At 36.8% G+C, this 19,775-nt stretch overlaps 1 long non-coding RNA gene across 2 annotated transcripts in view; it reads left to right on the plus strand.

The window, feature by feature from the left end:
* The window catches only part of LOC140848698 (uncharacterized), a 278,561-nt gene that overhangs the window by 178,735 nt on the left and 80,051 nt on the right, over positions 1-19,775 (plus strand). For both annotated transcript variants that reach the window (XR_012129804.1, XR_012129803.1), the window contains exon 2: positions 6,593-6,848. This is a non-coding gene — a long non-coding RNA (uncharacterized lncRNA). The remainder of the gene's footprint in view (positions 1-6,592; positions 6,849-19,775) is intronic.

Consider the following 19,775-nt stretch of genomic DNA (forward strand, 5'->3'; position numbering starts at 1 on the left):
AACTCTATTTTAATTTGTTTGTTGATCTTTTGATTATTTAGGAGCATGTTTTTAAGCCTCCATGTGTTTGTGAGCCTTTTTGTTTACTTTGTGGAATTTATTTCTAGTTTTATACCTTCATGGTCTGAAAAATTGGTTGGTAGAATTTCAGTATTTTGGAATTTACTGAGGCTCTTTTTGTGGCCTAGTATGTGGTCTATTCTGGAGAATGTTCCATGTGCACTTGAGAAGAATGTATATCCTGTTGCTTTTGGCTGTAGAGTTCTATAGATGTTTATTAGGTCCATCTGCTCTACTGTGTTGTTCAGTGCCTCCGTGTTTTTACTTATTTTCTGTGCAGTGGATCTAACCTTTGGGGTGAGTGGTGTGTTGAAGTCCCTTAAATAAATGCATTTCAGTCTATTTGCCCCTTTAGTTCTGTTAGTATTTGTTTCACATACGCTGGTGCTCCTGTGTTGGGTGCATATATATTTAGAATGGTTATATCCTCTTGTTGGACTGAGCCCTTTGTCATTATGTAGTGTCCTTCTTTATCTCTTGTTACTTTCTTTGTTTTGAAGTCTATTTTGTCTGTTTTTAGTACTGCAACCCTTGCTTTCTTCTTGCTGTTGTTTGCCTGAAATATGTTTTTCCATCCCTTGACTCTTAGTCTGTGCATGTCTTTGGATTTGAGGTGAGTTTCTTGTAAGCAGCATATAAATGGGTCTTGCTTTTTTATCCATTCTATTATTCTGTGTCTTTTGATTGGTGCATTCAGTCCATTTACATTTAGGGTGACTATTGAAAGATATGTACTTATTGCCATTGCAGGCTTTAAATTTGTGGTTACCAAAGGTTCAAGGTTAGCCTCTTAGGTAACTTACTTCCTAACTTAGCTCACTTATTGAGCTGTTGTATATACTGTCTGGAGATTCTTTTCTTCTCTCCCTTTTTATTCCTCTTCCTCCATTCTTCATATTTTGGGTGTTTTGTTCTGTGCTCTTTTTAGGACTGTTCCCATCTAGAGCAGTCCCTGTAAGATGCCCTGTAGAGGTGGTTTGTGGGAAGAAAATTCCCTCAGCTTTTGCTTGTCTAGGAATTGTTTAATCCCACCATCATATTTAAATGATAGTCATACTGGATACAGTATCCTTGGCTCAAGGCCCTTCTGTTTCATTGCATTAAGTATATCATGCCATTCTCTTCTGGCTTGTAGGGTTTCTGTTGAGAAGTCTGATGGTAGCCTGATGGGCTTTCCTTTATAGGTGACCTTTTTCTCTCTAGCTGCCTTTAAAACTCTTTCCTTGTCCTTGATCTTTGCCATTTTAATTATTATGTGTCTTGGTGTTGTCCTCCTTGGATCCTTTCTGTTTGGGGTTCTGTGTATTTCCTTGGTATGTTTGATTATTTCCTCCCCCAGTTTGGGGAAGTTTTCAGCAATTATTTCTTCCAAGATACTTTCCGTCCCTTTCCCTCTCTCTTCTTCTTCTGGTACCCCTATAATACGGATATTGTTCCTTTTGGGTTGGTCACACAGTTCTCTTTATATTGTTTTATTCCTGGAGATCCTTTCATCTCTCTCTGCATCAGCTTCTATGCGTTCCTGTTCTCTGGTTTCTATTCCTTCAATGGCCTCTTGCATCTTATCCATTCTGCTTACAAATCCTTCCAGAGTTTGTTTCACTTCTGTAATCTCCTTCCTGGCATCTGTGATCTCCCTCCAGACCTCATCCCATTGCTCTTGCATTTTTGTCTGCATCTCCATCAGCATGTTTATGATTTTTATTTTGAATTCTTTTTCAGGAAGACTGGTTAGGTCTGTCTCCTTCTCTGGTGTTGCCTCTGTGATCTTGTGTTTACCTGTAATTTTGCCTTTTCATGGTGATAGAAATAGTTTGCTGAACTGGAATGAGTGATGGCTGGAAGAACTTCCCTTCTTGTTTTGTGGCCTTCCTCTCCTGGGAGAACAGTGACCTCTAGTGGCTTGTGCTGGGCAGCTGCTCACAGGCAAGGCTTCTGCTTCCTGCCCAGCTGCTATGGAGTTTATCTCCACTGTTACAGTGTGCATGGCCTGGCTCGGGCTGCTGCTCCAAAATGGTGGAGCCCCATTGGAGGGGAAGCAGCCGGGAGGCTATTTATCTCCATAAGGGGCCTCCATGCTCCCTGCTGCCCAGGGGGTTAGAGTGCCCAGAGATCCCCAGATTCTCTGCATCTGGACCAAGTGTCCCGCCCTGCCCCTTTAAGACTTCCAAAAAGCACTCACCAAAACAAAACAACAACAACAACAACAAAAATTAAATGAATAATTAAAAAAAAAACACTCGCTTTTGTTTGTTCTCAGGCACTGGCCTCAGTTAACCGCTCACAGGTCTTGCTGCCCTGTTTCCCTAGTTTTGGGGTCCCTGTCCCTTTAAGACTTCCAAGAAGCACTTGCCAAAAAAAGAGAAAAAAAAAAAAGGCCACTCACGTTTCTTTGTTCTCTGGCGCCGGCCTCAGGCACCCGATCACCGGTCTTGCTGCCCTGTTTCCCTAGTATTGGGGTCCCTGTCCCTTTAATACTTCTAGAAAGCACTTGCAAAAAAAAAAATGGCCACTCGCTTTTGTTTGTTCTCCAGCGCCATCCTCAGGCACCCACTCACCAGTCTTCCTGGCCTGTTTCCCTAGTATCCAGGACCCCACACATGCACTGTGTCTGCACTCTGGTACAGATGGCTGGGGCTGGGTGTTCAGCAGTCCTGGGCTCCCTCCCCCTCCCCTGTCTGACTCCTCTCCTCCTGCTGGGAGCTGCGGGGAGGGGCGCTCGGGTCGGGGCTTGTATCTTACCCCCTTCGCGAGGCACTGGTTTCTCGCAGGTGTGGATGTGGTCTGGATGTTGTCCTGTGTCCTTTGGCCTCTATTCTAGGAAGAGTTGTCTTTGTTATATTTTCATAGATATATGTGGTTTTGGGAGGAGATTGCTGCTGCTTTACTCACGCCACCATCTTGGCTCCACCTCAGGGGATTAAGCTTTTTTAGTAAAATATCACAAGTGAGAAAAGAAGACAGGTGGAAAGCAAGAAGCTGTTAGTAATGATGTTATTAGAAGATTCTCCTTTAATGTTAGAAGTTCCAATAAAGATTCTCTCCTTGGCCAATCTCTACTGAGGCTCTTCTGAGCTCTCTTCTCAACTAGGCCTTGGTTTTTGAACTCCCATTGTCCAGTTTTAGCAAGAGTCTTGTTGAGTCAGTTTAACCAGAATTTCCATCCTTGATATCTGATCAATGTTGATACCTGGTCCTGATGTTTTTAGCCCTCTACCACTCCCCAGGTGAAGCCTGATCCCCCTGGCCTGCCTTCAACAAGAATCTTATTAGGTCCAATTAATGAGAATCCACCTTCATCCCTGAAGTTTCCTTTTAGCAATTTTCCATCCACTAATCTTACCCTGATCCTTGGTTATAATTCTTACATTTCTTTGTTGTATTTGGAGTTGAGCCCAATCTCTTCCTATTGCAAAATCTCATTTCAGTTTCTTTATCCTAATTGATCTTTAACAAGTGTCATTGAATATCTTTACCTTTAACACTAGTATACAAGGGCTCTACAAAGAAGGTCTCCCACCTTGTAGAGTTGTTTTGAATATTGGATGAGTTAGCATACATGACATTGTGGAGCTTAATGTTGGTGATATAAGAGGCACATTTCCCTTCTGTGACAGTATAATTTTCAAAGTGGTAAAGTTATGACTCATCAAACAAGAAATGAAAACCTATGAAAGATTTTACTTAGTGATTTTAGTGTTTTTCCATCTACTGACCTCAACCTTTATTCCTTAGCTATAAATTTCTACTTTCCCTTGTATTCAGAGTTGAGCCGGATCTCTTTTCCTACCACAGAACCCATCCATTGTAGCAGCTCGCTTGTATACCTACCAAAATAGCTCCCTTTGAATAAAATCTGCCTTATTTATTACATTATGGATTAGAGATAGCAAGAGATGAGTATATCCGACATGCAAACATTGGCTGGTGTCTTTCCAAGAATAGAAGAGAACAGCCTCAAACCATTTTGGACTCCCATTGTCCAGTTTTAGCAAGAGTCCTGTTGAGTCAGTTTAACCAGAATCTTCATCTAGAATTACTAAATCTAGAATTACTTCATAAAGGTTGTATTGGAAGGAAGAATATATTTTTTAATGCAAGCAATATATTAAATGGTAGCTAAGTTCGCATATGAAACTCCTGAAATATGTTTGTTCTAAAAAGAAAGTAAAGTATTAGTTTGGCGTGATACTGTTGGACTCTGAGTTATCATTATTTGTTATTATTATTATCATCATCATAATTATAATTATTTACTAATCTGGGTCACTGCTGTTTGGGGACACAAGGTTAAATTCAAAGACAGAAAGGAAGTAGATGGAAACATCTTGACAAATCTTAAGTGAAGTTTGAGAGTGAAGAATTTTTAGAAACTTTCGAGGATGGAAACATTGAAGGTTAATTTTATCTAACTTCAGAAGTTACTAATGAAAAATGTTTATTAAGCAGTAAATATGTGCCTTCATACAAGCTATGTATGAGCAATTCCGAGATCACTCCCTGCCCTTAAGGAACCCAAACCTACTTACGACTTCTGTTTTCTCCATAGAGATCTATTATGAAATCCACTCTTCTGCTTATGACTCAAGTTGTTTAATGACATTTAACTATCTGAAGAGAGGACAAGGAAGAAAGGGATAGGCAGGAAAAGGTTTTTTGTTAAGTAGGTGGATTGAGCTAGACATGTAAAGAAGGAAAGGGACTGTATCAGTTTCCTAGGGCTGCCAAAACAAATTACCATAAACTGGGTGGCCTACAGTCACAAAAATATATTCTCTCATAATTCTGGAAGCCACACATCTGAAATAAGGTGGTAGTGGATCCATATTTTCTCCAAAAGACTTCAGGAAGATTCCTTCCTTACCTCTTCCAGCTCAGGTGTTTCCAAGTACTCCTTGGCTTGTGACCCCACCACCCCATCCTGTCTTCATTTTCACATGGCTTTTGATGTGTCTCTGTGTCTTCTCTTGTTTTATATAACGATGCTTGTCATTGGCTTTAGGGCTGAGTCATATAACTCAGGAGGATCTTATCTCAAGATCCTTAACTGCATCTGCAAAGACACTTTTTTTCAATTAAGGTGATATTCACAGGTTCTGGGGGTTAGGATATAGGTGTATTTCCTAGAGGGGCCACTATTCAATCCACTACGTAAATTAAAATAGGAATCATTTGTGTATAAGAAGGTGATTGTACTGGAGTGATAAACTAAGCTTAGGAAAGGAAAACACCAATAGAAACAGCAACACAGGAAAGGGTTTCTGGAAAATAAGAGGGCTAAGAGAGAAGGGTGAGGCTGACTATCTCTAACTCATGTTGTTATAATTGGACAAAAATATGGGTTGAATTTCAGAGAACTAAGATGAGGTTTTAAAGGATGTGTAGTGCTTTTGAGGATGGATATAAAAAAAAAGTAAGCACTTAAAAATAAGAATCTTGTGATACTGCCCTAATCCCATTGGTTCAGTCTAATTGGGAGCTACAGGCAGGAGACTTAGAGGAATATGATAAAATATAGCCAAGATTACCCTATGAAAGCGCCCTGTTTATTGCCTAAGGGTAAGTGAGGATATAGCTGCATTTTTGTAGTAGTATTTTCAGGTTCTGAGTCTTGCATTTAATAGTGGTAAACAAGCACTAACTCAAGCATTTTGAACAAAGGCAGATAAATAGCATTCCTCAGTTAAAAGAACCCAGATATTTTCAAAGTGACTTTTTCTTTTTTTTTGTGCAGAGTCCTTATGTTTAAGGAAACTTGGAATCTGCGTCAGCTTTTGGAGGTATATTATATTAAAGTTCCCTTAGGAAGAAAAGTGTAAGCTAAAGAAATGCATATCTTAGCTCTGTGTCCTTTTCTTCCCTTTAACATTGACACGAGCAGCCTTATCTGTAGCAGAAGCATTTGCAAAATACCTAGCAGGGACCATCTTCAGTTTATATTACACTTGACTCAGCATTGTACAAGACCCATGTGTTTTCAAATGTTTTTCCATATAATGGCCATCAGCTTTCAAATATGTGCAATCTGCAGGCAAGTAATACATGGTTGATTTTAATTGAAACAGATTAAATATTAGTTTCATAAAAATATAAACATGTGCACATAACATCGTATTAGCATTTGCTTCAATTTGTAGAGTGAGATGTGAAGCACTTTCTTCTTTAGAATGTGACAAAGCACCTCGGGCTACAGTGTGGAACTTCAAGGTTGTGCTAACCCTCTATAGACACTAGGCCTCAGCAGGAGAACTAGCCACAAAAGGAAGGTTTGGAAGTACACAGATGAATAGGCTGCTAAAAGTAGGTTCGGATGGAATTCTTGATGGCATACTTCTGTGGCTTCTTAAAAAAACATACTTGATACTGTTTCTCTATTTAATACCTACTATATTTAGTTGTATCTGTGATGTAAGAATCCCTAAAGGTTTCCATCTTGAATTACAAATCATATTTCTTCTTCTTCTGAAATTCTCCCGAGTAGATTGAGGGTGACCGATCCCTGAAACACCCTTGCCATTTTCCTGTCTTACAGATATTTGCACCAAGAGTTGCTGACCTACTCCTGGTAGAAGAAATTTGAGAGAGTTTGGCAGCCAAACCGATCATGTGTGCAATGAGGAGAATCTGAGGATTAGGGACAGGAAAAGGATGGCAGCCACACTGTCTCCTGGACACTGTGGAGTGGGATTCCCTCCACTGAAATGCATTTGAAGGACACTGAAACTGAACACCCTTTGGATTCCATGCTCCTACGGTTGGCAGCTGTGGGGTATCGCCTATAAAAAGAGGTAAAACAACCTGTTGAGGTACCACTCCTTTAGCAGAACATTAAGAAGTATCACATTACATATATATGGTTGTGTGTGCATGTATACATGCATGTGTGTAATTATTTCATAAGAAGGTGATGACAGGTAAATGTGGAAATAAATGACATGTGCAAAAGATGAAAAGACAGAAAAGGTGGCATAAGTCAAGAAAAAGTAAAACCTGCTTATTTGCCTATTTCTTTCCTCTTGCCACAAAAATTGAACCTAAATTCCAATGTCTGATGTCCTCTTGATAACTGAATCCTGGAAGATGTACTTTGAAAGACTTTGATGTTAATCTGATACTAATTCAAACCTTTAGTTCAAAAATTGGATTGGAAATCTTTGAAGAGCAGGCTTTCTCATGAGATTCCCATTACTTCTATTCTTACTGATAAGCCACAGGTATGAGAGAAACATCCATTTTTGTGCTATCTTTGGATTCTTCACTACAAGAGAAGAGGTACAAAAAAAAATGGGGTTTGCTTTGATTCAGGTTTCAGAGGAAAGTTTCAATCAATTCGAATTTTGTCTGAAGCCACTCTACTATAATAGCTTAAAGACTTTATGAGATACTCGTATGATGTTACTTTCCGTGTAAATGCCAACTTCAAGCGAGGGAGCTGATCTATCCTTATGAATAGGGTCTAGTTCTGGCTTGCTTCCTGACCTATGAAGTTGACCTTAGATAAGTAATTAATTTACTTTATTCCTCAGTTTCCTTACTCCTACAGTGAGGCTAGTTTAGAAATAGATGGTTGGTAATGTGATTTGAGTTACTTGGTCAACATTGACACTTATGTATATGTGATATTATTATTAATACTTAAGAAAAGTGTATATATATATATATGTATATGTATATATCCTGGCTGTGAGATTGCTTTGCACTTTTCATGGGGAGTAGCCTGTCAGGAGAACCAGCTGTATGAACAGGGACTGTGCACAGGTGCTCAGTCCCCGCTGCTCCTCTGGGACACATGCATAAGCTTTTGTCAATGAACACATATGTACTTTACTCATGAAGTGCTTGAGAAATGCATATCGTCCTTCTTTTTGCCCCCTGGTCATGACTCTGCTAGTTACTCTAGTTTTCATCAGCAGAGGAGATTTATTCGGCCACTATATGATATAAACACCTTAATGCTGAATATTATCGATGGTCTCGTTTTTTCCCACTACATCTGCTCAACAAAATTACAGTGACAAAGGAGCAGTGTTTACTTTTTATCTACAGACAGAAAATTACTCGACTATTCCAGAAAGAAAGGACTCAACAGGTTTAATTTTAACCCTATCGAGTCCTCTTAGAGATCCCGATTTATAGGATTAAACCTCTTTCCTGAGAATTATCAATATCCTTTAAATGTCAGCTTATATCTACAAGTCAACCCTTGAGGTTGAAATGGAAAATAATTTCCAAAGTTTCTAGGTCTGTAATAAGAAGGACCATTTCCCACCATCAGCCCCTACATTATAGCCTATAAATAAAAATATCACTAAGGAAATGTCTTCTTTGGAATGATGTACTCCCTGCAGAATGGCATAATAAGCCTGGCTATGCTGCTCACACTGAATAACTGACAAGCTGATTGAGAATTCAGGTTTATTAAGCATAGATAAAAATTCCTTATACAAAAACAATGCACAGTTGCATACGTTACCTCCTTTGTGTTTTTTTTTTCATGAAAGATAAAATGTAGAGAGCAGGCAGCTTTTATATACAGTGTCTGCTTTATTTCAAAGACAGCTTTGCTCCTCTAACCTGGACATAAATGAAAATAGAGTATGTAGTTTTATGTTTTTCTTAAGGTTAAAATCTAAGACATTGACTTTCTACTAGGATGCTTAAGAGGTGATACATTCTTCTGTAAAAGCTATGGCATATTGGTGGCTATATACTAGTACAAAAGAGCTATAGTTATGTGCTAAGAGCAGGGGATATTTATGGAGAGTGAGAGAGGCATTGAGATTTCTTCACTACATTGTCCCACATGTCTAAGAAGAAATATATTGAAATAAAATAAAAAGTCATACCACCTGCTCTTAATTGGCATTGTGTATTTTCTGTTGTTTATGTTGTTTTAATTAAATATCACAGCTTATTTCATTCATCATTTCTGTGATGGAGATAAGCAGATATGACATATGAAATGTTCATTCTGGTTATGTCAATCCTATTGATTACACATTAAAATCACCATGTGCTCCTATTCATGTTATTATCAGTTAAATATAAATATGCTACTATAGTGTGCACACATGCACATACACGCAGATGCATTTATTGGTAAAGTATATTGTGTTAGTATGGAAAATTGGTGGATACAATCACTGTAAGAATTAAAGTCACTTATTAGAGATAAATGAAAAGTCTGAACTTATTCTTACATTCATTTTTTTTAACAAATATTCATTGAGCACGTAATATGTACCCAGCATGTTCTAGGTGCTACAGTTAGAGCAGTGAATAAAAAACAGACCCTATCTCTGCTGTTATGCAGTTCATATAACACTAGAAAAGACTGACAATATAGTGGATAACTCATCAACAGAGTCTTATTTAGACATATATTATAAGGATAAAAAGAACAATAAATAAGCAAAGGGAGTAGCCATTGAAACTTGAGCTAAGATGGTCAGGGAAGACTTCAGTGAAAAGGTCTATTCATTTATTACTGCTACTGTAACAAATGAGCATGCATTTAGTGGCTTGAAACAATACAAATTTATTCTTACAGTTCTAGAGGTCAGTAGTCTAATTACAAGAGTTGGTGGGTGTGTTCTTTCTTTGCCTGCATGGGGAAATGTGTTCCCTTAGCTCTTCCAGGTTCTAGAGGCTGCCTGCATTCCTCAGCATTTACCCCCTTACTCATATCACTCTAACCTCTTGCTTCCATTGTTTCATATTCTACCACTTACTCTGATCCTTATTACTCACTCTTCTTATAAGGACACATGTGAATAGATTGCATCTACCTGGATAATCCAAAATAACCTTCCCATCTCAAGATCCTTAACTTAATTATATTTGTAAAGTTGCTATTGCCATATGAAGTGAAATATTAATAGATTCTAGGGATTAGGCATTGACATGTTGGTATGGGGACACGGAATTACTGAACCTACTACAAAAAGTAAAATTTGTGTTTATATCTAAGAGATAGACCTAGCCATGTAATATATTTCAGGGAAGAACTTTCTAGGAAGGGTAAAAAATATAAAGTCTATGGTACTGAACATAGAGTTTCAGTGCTTCTGATATATTCAAGAAATAGGAAAAGGAATAGGAAAAAAAGCCATGGGGGAGAGTCGTGAGGTCAGATAGGTGATACTGCGATAGGGAGGGATATAGAACATCTAAGATGTGATGTCAGTCATTCATCTTTCATGATGAATGACCTAAGGATACATTGGATGGTTTTGAGGAATTAGTGACATTATATGTGTTATGTTTAACAGGATTACTTTGATGCTGAGCTCAGCTGTACTGTGAATAGCTGCTTGGATGCTATTGAATAAATCAATAGCAGATGCAGAAAACCCATCAGAAGGGCATTGTGAGAAATTATGGTAACCTAGACAAAGATATTGGACTGTGTATGGGGAAAAGTGGTCATATTCTTCTTGGATTTTGAAGGTAGGACTAACAGAATTGGCTGAAAAGTGAGAGAATGAGAAGCATCAATGGTAACATCATGGTTTGGGGCCTGAACAACTGAAGGAGTAGAGCTGTCATTAACTGAATTGGAGAAGGTATGGTACATCCAGTTTTGAAAGGAGGATCAAGAGGTTAGTTTGAGATATACTGAGTTTGGAATTATTTGTCATACAAGTGGAAACTAAGTTTAGATGTATAGTATACAAAAATAAATTCAGAAATCATCAATATTTAATGGGATTAAATCCAAGAGATTGAATGAGATAAACTAGGGAGTAGGTGTAGAAAGAAAAGTGAAAATGACCAAGGTTTCAGCCTTAGAGCCTTAGGGCATTCTTGTGTTTAGAGGTTGTAGAAGGATGGGCTTCATGGACTTGATATCTGTATAGTTGCAAAGGGCCCCAAGCTTGTTCTAAAAATCCCATTCTTGCCCTGTAATTCTTAATTTTTTACAAACAGGCCACACATTTTAATTTTGCACTGGGCTCTACAAATTACATAACTGATTCTGGTTGAAGATATATAAAGGAATCAAAAAACCAGTAAAAAAGACCAGGCAGGTAAAATAAAAATCAAGTAAGTATGGGATGTTGAAGCCAGATAAATAATGAATTTCTGGGAGAAGAGAGTGATAAATCTTATAAACACTTGCTAAGAGGTCACGTAAGGTAAAGATTGGGAAATGGCCACTAAAGCTGACAATGAGCAAGGCTTTGGTGTCCTTGAGAAGAACAACTTGATAGAGTGGGAGGGGGAAATCTTGATTGTAGTGGATTTATTTCTTTTTAAAATGTAAATTAAACAATTTGGAGAATGATAGGTAACTGTCGGGGACTTTTGCTCCACAGAAGTTAAAAAGTGAAGTAGGGTTCAGAGACAGGTAACAGCATGAGTATATGCCACTTATACTAAGGAGGAAGAGAGAGGCAAGTTGATGAAGTAGGAGAGCAAGAGGGAATAGCTGTTGGAACCAGGCTGTTTGAATAGGAAGGGTGTCTCAGAGCTGGTGTTCAGTGGAGGGGTTACCCTAAGTAGGAGCAGGGAGAGACCATCCATTCTAACAATCTAGAAATTATTATAGGTGGTTCCTGAGTAGATAAGAGGACATATGTGGAGGCGGTTGTAAACTCTTATGATCGTTCTAATTGTTTTTAGTGAAATAAGAGGGAAGATAGTTGAGAGTGAGGATGAGGGATAAGGTATTGTAAACTTGAGGGAAGAGAGATAACTACAGAAAATTGAAAGAATAGAAGAGATAAGTAAGGGAAATACAGTGTGATTACCAGGTAATATTTAGGGCCTATATATGGTCACTGATCATAAAGTTAAATTTTCTCTATGGGTTGTTTGTTTTCTCCTTCCAATTTAATCTGGCTTTACCAGTACAGGCATGAAAGAGTAGAGTCAGATCCAATAAGGGTCATTATTTTGTGAAGACAGTGTGTTAAAACAGCAGAAAAAGGCAAGGAAGGTGAGAGAAAAAGCAAGATAACAGTGGTCATGACGTTTTTTGGAACGTGACTTACACAAGGAGCAAAGAGAACATGATGAGAAACGAGAGAATGTGGCTGGGTCAATTGATTCAAGGTACAAATGTGAGCGAAGGATTGTTGGAACTGAGATAATAGAGCAAATGAAGAAGAAAGAGACTAGGAGGTGGCACGGGGGTGGGGGTGTTTAAAACTAAAAACTGTAGAGTATTTATTGTTATTGACAATAATGAGGCGAGTAGGATGACTGTGGGAGTGTGGGGCTGAGACTGGGTAGAGACCAAGATCATTGGAGGAGAAGATCAAGGATCCAAGGGGCTAGGGCGCTGAGAGGATAATCTGTGTGAATAGTGTGATCACCAGTAGTGACCGCCAATAAGAATAGTGTTGTAAAGAGTCATCTATAGCCAGGTGCTAACATATTCATGGAGTGAGTGTTATTAGCACCTGGAAGGTTGGCAGGTTGCTACAACATGGGGGGAGGGCGTTTTGTTTTAGAATGAGATTCAAAGAAAAGGAATTTTTTTGATAAGCAAGGGAAAACGGTGTGGAAGTGGCAATGTGAAACAAGGAAGAAAGAAACCTCATGTCCAGGAATTGTGTTCTGAGAAGGAAAACAGCCACCATTTGAGAGAGCTTCAAGAAGAGCTGTATCATTAGAGAATAAGATTTTGACTTGAGAAAGAAGGTGAAAAGAATATTCATAGGAAAGATTGAGAATAATGGTGATTTTGGTGATGATGAAATCCCTTAAAATATCCTTTCGTTGAAGTGTGGCAGGCTTTTAATAAAGTTTGAAAGACTGAAATTATGCAGGATATATTCTTAAACCACAAAGGAATGAAATTTGAAATAAATCACTTAAGATATCTGGAAAATTCCTAAATAATTAGAAATGAAGCAGCACATTTATAAACAATTACAAGGGAAATTAGAAAACATTTTCACCTAAATGAAAAAACAAAACAAAAGCAGATACTGTCAAAATTTGTGTAATGCAGAAAAGCAGGGGCTAGAGGAAAATTTGTAACTTTAAATGCTTTTATGAAAATAATGAAAGATCTTTATTTCAATTATCTGTTTCCAATATAGGAAGCTTAAAAAAGAAAAGCAAATTAAATCAAGATAAGTAGAAAGGTAATATTAATATAGATTAGAAATCAATGAAAAATAGATAAATGAGAGAGAAAAATAACAAAAATAAAATTTAAATAAAATGGATTTCATCGAAATTAAACAATTTGGCTTTTCAATGAAATTCATTAAGAAACTGATAGGAAGTTGCTTTCTTATAAATTTTCAGCATGTGTAACTGAAGAGTTTTACACCCATATATATATATATAAAGACTTGAAAATTCAAAAGTAAGAAGACAAAAATATGTGATAAACAATGAGCCAAAAATTAATAATATGTTTCACAAAATAAGACACATGGATAATTGGTAAGCTCATGAATTATTATTATCATTTTTAGTAAATTAAAATGACAATGAGATACCATACCCATCAGAAAGTCTAAAATTAAAATATGACTGTATCAAGTGTTGGCAAAGATGGGGAATTAATGGAAATCATACATTGGTGGAAAGTGTAAAATTATATAAACACTTTGGACAGCTGTTTGTAGCTTATAAAGTTAAACCTACATTTACCATTTGGCAGAGAAATTACACTCCTAGGTATTTTTCCAAGATTTCCTTTAAAAAACAGCATGTCAATCAACAAGTGAGTGGATAAACAAACTACAGTACATTCATACAATGAAGTATTACTTAGCTATGACCAGATATCAATTACTAACACATGCAACAATATGGAAGAATCACAAGACCATTCTGGGTAAAGGAAGCTAGACATATAATAGTCCCTACTGTAAATTATATTATGTGAATTATAAAACTGACAAAATTCATCTATAATGCTGGAAATCAGATCAGTGATTGCTTGGAGAGGGAAAAGGGAGTCATTTTGATTAAAAAGAGGTATGGGGGGCTTTTTGGTAAAGAACGAATTCCTATAATTGATTGGGACAGTGGTTACACGATAGATGCATTTGTATATGTATCAATCATTTATATTAACTGTAGTTCAATAAAGTAAAAATAAATCGTTTGACATCTATTATTTTACTGTGTATCTGGAAAATAAGTAAGGAAAAATCATTTTTTGTTTTAAGAAAACAAAAACATCCTTTTTGTTGTTTTGTGCTTTTTGTAATTCTTGTGTTTGAGTAATTTGAAGGGCTAGCTAGCTTTGTTTAGTATCTTATGACATTTTCACAACCAATACAACATCATTATTAAGAGCATACCTATTAACTTGATAAGGCAGATTTGTTTTTAGTGAAAATATGACTTTTGCTTTTAAAATATGTCTAAAGGAAATGTTTACATTTTGGAGATTTCTTATTCTCTCTGAGTAGTTAATGAACTTTAATAAGTTTAATTTCAAATTTTTCATAATACATAAAAGTATACTCATCTGTTCTTCATTTCCACCAACTCCCCCTACTCAGGAAAAAATAAAATTCGTTTATGGTGTAAGGAGTAGGTTGTAGAGGCAAATAAGATGATTAAGTAAAGCATCACGTTTTTTTACATTTCTTGGTCTATGGTATATTTAAATTAAGTTGAAAAGTTTTGATTGTTATTGGCCCAATGATACCATATAACCCTGAATAATTTCTTTTCTTCCAAAATCATTTTAGATTTTTTATGAAATTGTTTGCTGCGCTAATAGTCTTCTTTTGATTTTGATTCTTAGACTTTCTGTTTCTTGGTTGCACAAATTGTCTTCCTTTTACAGCCTTCTGTCCCTTCTCATCACCAAACAGTCCCCCATGGCTGGTCGGTGTGGTGCTGCAAAAAAGACTACGTAATCTTTCTGGACCCATTCAGTGATGATACCCTGTTTCCTTTGCTGGTATCTCACAAACTACTTTTTTCATCTTATTTATTGAACCTAATCTGTTAATAATAAGCCTGATTCAAGCTTTAATTGAATGAGATCATGTCTCTGATGGGAAAGTGCTACCTGCCCTTAGTGTTGTTTTACTCTCTCCTTTGAAGTTATTTCCTTTAGTTTCTAAATATAGCTTACTCTGAAAATTACTTCCCCAATACCTTGGGGAAAAAAAAAACCCTCCATATATATATATATATATATATATATATATATATATATATATATATATATGCCTTTTAAATTGTAAATCTCCAAGGATTAGTGAGACTATGTTCTATATATTGTGTTTAATACAGTGTAATCACATAATAAATGTTAATGGAAATTAAGGAAAATAATATTGTAAATTTTCTCAATAATAGAATAGTTATTTTCTCTAAAATTAAATGAATTTCAATTTATGGAGGTAGTAAAGTCTGAAAAAAACAATACTCTCAATGAGTGTTATGGAACTGACTTTTCAGAACAGGAAGAAAATCATGAAAAAATCTGGGAAGATTTGAAATAGGATGATCCAAGGATGGAGAAATTTTATTTCTGCTGTGAATACAATTAAGAGTTTTGTGAAATAGATAAATAACATTTCTGTTTTTGACTGTGTCATTTACTAGTCTAGAAAATGAATAAAATTATATGGTATTTATTACAGAGCTAAAGCAAAAACAAGACAGGAATATTATGACTCAGTGGACTTGATGTCAGCATGACTTCCAAATCTGAATAACATTTCATTAAAAAGAAAAAGGAAATGGGAGAACCTAACAACAAAACAGGTTATTTGTTATTTTATTCTTTTATAGTGGAACAAGAAAACTGTTTGAGAGGTTACTTTTTCTTTCTTCCTCTTTCTTTTTATAGTAATATAAAAATCTCCTTTTTGAATAAAAGCCATGTTGTAGACCTGACAGAAAATCTGGACCAACTGATTTCAATAGCTCTGGTCATTGGGGTACTAATTATAACAAGTTAAAATATATATATATATATATATATATATATATATATATATATATATACACACACACACATATATATCCTTTTTTTTTCTTCCTCCTGGATGCTACAGATGGATTGTGCCTCTGGCAGCCCATAGTTCCTTTTTAAAAAATGATGTTCAGTATCATTTATAGCAATCAGAATAGACACTCTTTGACAGAATAAGTGATCTGAACTTATATTTGAACTATACAATGGCCACTGTTGTGTGTGTGTGTGTGTGTGTGTGTGTGTGTGTGTGTGTGTGTGTGTGTGTCCCAGTTACTGCTCTTTGTCTACATCCCTATAAGAGGACCTAAAGAAGACCCCAGGTCGGAGATCAGGCGTCATGGGGCACACGTGCCTCCTGGCTGACTTTTACAACCTTTCTGTGGAATACTGACTGACTTGTTTCCAGGCACATCCACAGGCCTCCTTTGCAAACAACTGGCCAACCTTCAAACTTCCATCTGTAAGAAACGGGCATGTAAACCACAGAGTGTAAGACGTAGACACTACTGAATGGAAATGAGGCTGAGATGTCGTGTAGCCCACAACCTGCTTCACTGCCTGAAGGTGGCCCACGCTAGTCATAAAAATTGGGAACCTTGTGAAAACAATTTCAGCATAAGTTTCTTTCTTATGATAATTTTTAATACTTGCTTTTTCACTGTATCGACTAACACTGAGTGTTCATTATATGCCAAGCACCATACCAAGTGATACTGGCAAGAGGTCTGTTTCCACATTTTGTGATGTCTGAAGTAATCATTTCTTTCCCCGAGTCTGTGCCTGATTTCATCCTCCTTGAGGAAAACTTCCAGTCGAGGTGAGGAAGATGAATGTTCACTCATGGATCACATTCATGGCTATGACTGCCACACCTGAACTCTCATGTGCAACTTCAGCAGTGCTCATGTGTGCTTCCCATTCAGAAAGGCAGATCAGCCATTTCTGGCGTCAGGAGACCTGGATTTACCACCAAATAATGTGGGATACTATGTCTCTTCCTGAACCTTTACAAACTTATTTCTCTCACTTATAAAGGGAGATCCTGTCTAAATCCTTTACACTTAAAGTTTCGTGTGTTAGGGACTGAGGATTGCAGGGTAGGGCCTTCTGTCTGAAACATCTCTTCTTACTACCTAAAATGACCCTATCATAAATGTATGCGTGTTGTTTATAAATATTTTTCTTTTCCAAACTTTCTGTTAAAGTGCATATTCTTATGTTGGTTTGGCCCCAAATAATCATGAGGCTTTAGCTGATAGCTGTCCTTGAGCGCAGAGTGCCTGGTGGTGACCGTATTAGTGAGGCAGGTAGAAGAACCAGGAAAAGGCAAGTAGTGCTAGAGGCAGAGAAGCCAAGTGTACATTTTATCTATGTGGGGAAAAATGTGTGCATTGCCTGCAGCACACCTGTGTGGATCCTCTGATCCACAACTCTGAAAGCTGGAGATAACTGATAGCAGTGCAAAATAATTCTTGTCTAGAAATGTGCAAAAGTGAGTCGTAGCTTGTGAGTACCTTCTCCCTGGGCCATAAAAGTTTGCCTTCATTCATAAACTCATTTCAATATTGCCATCTAAAAAGGTGTCTGTCCTTGGATTCCCCTGTGAATTAGTTTAATCACCTCACCAGTTTCCTTATTAGTTTGCATAATTTCTTTACTATATAATCATTTTTTGTATCTGTATGAGAGTCATAACTTTACTCTATGTGGGGGAAAATATCTTTAAGATCCAAGTCTCAGTTGTGCTTTCACCTCCCCTTAGATGTGCTTGTTGCCCAAGGATCATGATCAGAGCTTCCATGTGGAGTGCCGTGGCAAGTGCCATGGTAGACGCCAAGGCCAGTAGACCCAGCATCTGATCTGTCAAAAAGAGACTACCTGATTCAGAAATTCCCTTCCCTTGCCCTGTAATCTTCTCATCTTCTTTTTTTCTTTCTTTGCTTTATTTCTTTCTGCCTTGGGAAGTAAAGTAAATGAGATGATTTTTTTCATTATGATGGATGATACAAGCATAGGTAGATTGCCTCTCATTTATAATGAAATTGATAAAGTATTTGAATTAAAAGGATTATTTTTCAATGCTACAAAGATTAAATACCTCTCCTTATCAAAAGAGGAGAAATGTGACATACCACTTTGTTCTGACTGAGATTTTTACAGTAAAAAAATCTCAAAAAGAATGCCACAGAGACAGAGGGGAGGGTGATTCGGTGACCTATTTTGTGCACACAGGAAGGGACTGAGAGTGTGAGAGGAGCTGCGGTACAGGACTGCCAACACTGGGCTCAGTCACCATTACCTGGGCTGGCAGGTGAATTAAATCAGAAGGTATGCCTGCCAGGTTCTTTGGAAGACTTTCATCTTCTCACCCCATTATATGCTCTGAACTTTATGTTGTGTCATTGTGATAAAATGAAGAATCACAGAATAAAAAAGATAGCCTTTAGCTCAACAATTTAAACCATTTTCTACATCACTGTAACATTCTATGTATTTTCTAACTACATAAAGGGGTAAAAAACCATCCCAGAATGGACACATTCAATCATTTCTATTACAAGTGGACATGACCCATTACTTTGACTATGGCCTTTACTTTTCTTCATCTTCAGATCAGTTTATGAGAAATGTAGAATGCTGTTGTGCCATTATGCATATGAAGTCAGAGGAACCAAAGCTGTGTCCACAAAGTGAACAGTTTATATGATTATCTGGATTTTTTTAACCTACTTCTTCACTCCTTCTTACTATAAAATTGAGCAAATTCAATAAATATTTATTGAAGAGTCTGGCACTTGGGACACAGCAGTGAATAAAAAAGACAATCTTCATCCTCATGGACCTCAAATTATAAATGAGAATTTAAATTCAAATTCAAATATAATTTTTAAGTTAAAAATAAATTAAAATAAGCAACATTCTTACATATGCATCCATAGATACACAAAAAATAGAGTTCTGATGGTAGTCACTGCTATGTAGATAATTAAAGTATGATAATGTTATAAGTAATGAATGGGTTCACTATCTGTATTAGACCAAGGGGAAGGCTTCTCTCAGGAAGGTTTTTCTTTTAAACTGTTTTGGAAATGGCAAGAGGATTCAGTCCTGCAAAGATATTGGAAGTTGCACTCATATGAAAATAAAGAGTAATAATATTACCTTATGATCTAGTAATTCCACCTTTGGGTGTCTACCTAAGTAAATTGAAATAAGGATCTCAGAAATATTTGAATACCCATGTTCACAGCAGCATTCATCACAGTATTATTCACAAAAAGTAGAAACAACCATGTATAAATGAGTACCTACATACATACACATAAACCCATATATAATTGTGTTAGCAATGTAGAATGTAATGTTATTCAGCCTTAAAAAGGAAGGAAATCCTGATGCATGCTACAACATAAGTAAACTTTGAAGATATGCCAAGTGAAATAAGCCAATCACAAAAAGCTAGAGAGTCCGCTGTGATACCACTGAGGTATCCAGAGCAGTGAAATTCATAGATACAGAAAGTAGTTGCCAGGGGCTGGGGGAAGGGGGACATGGGGGATCATTGTTCAGAGTTTCCATTTGCAAGGTGGAAATTTATGAAGATTGGGTGCCCCAAAATGTGCATGTACTTAACACTAGTGAACTGTACACTTAAAAGTGGTTAAGATGGTAAATTTTATGCTACATGTATTTTACCTCAATTAAAAATAAAAAAGTGATGTATAAGAGAAAAAAGTACCTATATTTAACAGAGGACCATACTATTTAATATGTGCCTTTTTGTTTGTTTGTTTTTTAATTC

Source organism: Manis javanica, chromosome 4 (genome assembly GCF_040802235.1).
Source record: "Manis javanica isolate MJ-LG chromosome 4, MJ_LKY, whole genome shotgun sequence".
Classification (NCBI taxonomy): Eukaryota; Metazoa; Chordata; class Mammalia; order Pholidota; family Manidae; genus Manis; species Manis javanica.